This window comes from Cryptomeria japonica, unplaced genomic scaffold, assembly GCF_030272615.1.
Source record: "Cryptomeria japonica unplaced genomic scaffold, Sugi_1.0 HiC_scaffold_209, whole genome shotgun sequence".
Taxonomy (NCBI): domain Eukaryota; kingdom Viridiplantae; phylum Streptophyta; class Pinopsida; order Cupressales; family Cupressaceae; genus Cryptomeria; species Cryptomeria japonica.
In genome coordinates, this window is record NW_026729031.1 from 195001 (window position 1) to 197938 (window position 2938).

Below are 2938 nucleotides of genomic sequence, written 5' to 3' on the forward strand. Positions count from 1 at the left end.
GCTACGAGGTCACCTCGAAGCGGTCTAAGAATCGGGCGCACTTGGGGCGACTACCAGTGCCAACCCCTTATCCCGCGGTGCGTCCGACACACAGAAATTTCCAAGGCGGCCAAGGAGCCTCCCCGCATAGCAATCGGGGTGTGAGGTTACGGATGCAGCATTGATAGCAATCGAGGTGTGAGGCGAAGGATGCAGAAGTGAGAGCCGAGGGATGTAGCAGAGATAGCAATCGGGGTGTGTGATGCAGAAGAGATAGCAATCGAGGTGTGCGGTGGGAAGGGCCCAGCAGCCAGAATGCATGAAGCGACGGATGAAGCAGTGATGACAACCGGGCTGTGAGGAGAGGAGGGATGCAGCCAAGAAAGCAATCAGGGCTCGAGGCAAGGGATGCATCAAGGATAGCAATCATGTTGTGAGGCGAGATTCCAAAGGCTAAACGTGAGAGGCTGCAGGGTCGACTCAGAGAGGTCTATGCATGTGAGAGGCTGAAAGCAAGGTCGACTCGGAGCGGTCTATGCATCGGGCGCGCTTGGGGCGACTACCAGTGCCAACCCCTTATCCCGCGACGCGTCCGACAAAGAGAACGTTCCAAGGCGACAGAGGAGGTTACCAGCCGAAGGATGCAGTAGCAATAACAGGTATAGTTCCGCGGCGGCCGAGAAGACTCACCGCATAGGAATCGGGATGCGAGGCGAGGGATGCGGCGGGAAGGCCCCGACGGCTAAACGGAAGAGGCTGCAGGGCCGCCTCGGAATGGTCCAAGCATCGGATGCGATTGGGACGACTACCAGTGCCAACCCCTTATCCCGCGATGCGTCCGATACACAGATAGTTCCAAGGCGGCCGAGGAGCCTCACCGCATATCAATCGGGGTGCGAGGCGAGGGATGGGGCGGGAAGGCCCCAACGGCTAGACGGAAGAGGCTTCAGGGCCACCTCGGAATGGTCCAAGCATCGGACGCGCTTGGGGCGACTGCCAGTGCCAACCCCTTATCCCGCGATGCGTCCGATACACAGATGGTTCCAAGGCGGCCGAGGAGCCTCACCGCATAGCAATCGGGGGTGCGAGGCGAGGGATGGGGCGGGAAGGCCCCAACGGCTAGACGGAAGAGGCTTCAGGGCCGCCTAGGAATGGTCCAAGCATCGGACACGCTTGGGGCGACTACCAGTGACAGCCCCCTATCCCGCGATGCGTCCGATACGAAGATGGTTCCAAGGCGGCCGAGGAGCCTCACCGCATAGCAATCGGGGTGCGAGGTGGGGGATGCGGCGAGATGGCCCCAACGGCTAGACGGAAGAGGCCACAGGGCCGCGTCGGAATAGTCCAAGCATCGGACGCGCTTGGGGCGACTACCAGTGACAACCCCTTATCCCGCGATGCGTCCGATACGAAGATAGTTCCAAGGCGGCCGAGGAGCCTCACCGCATAGCAATCGGGGTGCGAGGTGGGGGATGCGGCGAGATGGCCCCAACGGCTAGACGGAAGAGGCTGCAGGGCCGCCTCGGAATAGTCCAAGCATCGGACGCGCTTGGGGCCACTACCAGTGACAACCCCTTATCCCGCGATGCGTCCGATACGAAGATAGTTCCAAGGCGGCCGAAGAGCCTCACCGCATAGCAATCGGGGTGCGAGGTGGGGGATGCGGCGAGATGGCCCCAACGGCTAGACGGAAGAGGCCACAGGGCCGCCTCGGAATAGTCCAAGCATCGGACGCGCTTGGGGCGACTACCAGTGACAACCCCTTATCCCGCGATGCGTCCGATACGAAGATAGTTCCCAGGCGGCCGAGGAGCCTCACCGCATAGCAATCGGGGTGCGAGGCGAGGGATGCGGCGAGATGGCCCCAAAGGCTAGACGGAAGAGGCTGCAGGGCTGCCTCGGAATAGTCCAAGCATCGGACGCGCTTGGGGCGACTACCACTGCCAACCCCTTATCCCGCGATGCGTCCGATACACAGATAGTTCCGAGGCGGCCGAGGAGGTGGGGGATGCAGCGAGATGGCCCCAACGGCTAGACGGAAGAGGCTGCAGGGCCGCCTCGGAATAGTCCAAGCATCGGACGCGCTTGGGGCGACTACCAGTGACAACCCCTTATCCCGCGATGCGTCCGATACACAGATAGTTCCGAGGCGGCCAAGGAGCCTCACCGCATAGCAATCGTGGTGCGAGGTGGGGGATGCGGCGAGATGGCCCCAACGGCTAGACGGAAGAGGCTGCAGGGCCGCCTCGGAATGGTCCAAGCATCGGATGCGCTTGGGGCGACTACCACTGCCAACCCCTTATCCCGCGATGCGTCCGATACACAGATAGTTCCAAGGCGGCCGAGGAGCCTCACAGCATAGCAATCAGGGTGCGAGGCGAGGGATGCGGCGAGAAAGCCCCAACGGCTAGAGGGAAGAGGCTTCAGGTCCGCCTCGGAATGGTCCAAGCATCGGACGCGCTTGGGGCGACTACCAGTGACAACCCCTTATCCCGCGACGCGTCCGATACACAGATAGTTCCAAGGCGGCCGAGGAGCCTCACCGCATAGCAATCGGGGTGCGAGGCGAGGGATGCGGCGAGAAGGACCCAACGGCTACACGGAAGAGGCTTCGGGGCCGCCTCGGAATGGTCCAAGCATCGGACGCGCTTGGGGCGACTACCAGTGACAACCCCTTATCCCGCGACGCGTCCGATACACAGATAGTTCCAAGGCGGCCGAGGAGCCTCACCGCATAGCAATCGGGGTGCGAGGCGAGGGATGCGGCGAGAAGGACCCAACGGCTACACGGAAGAGGCTTCGGGGCCGCCTCGGAATGGTCCAAGCATCGGACGCGCTTGGGGCGACTACCAGTGACAACCCCTTATCCCGCGACGCGTCCGATACACAGATAGTTCCAAGGCGGCCGAGGAGCCTCACCGCATAGCAATCGGGGTGCGAGGCGAGGGATGCGGCGAGA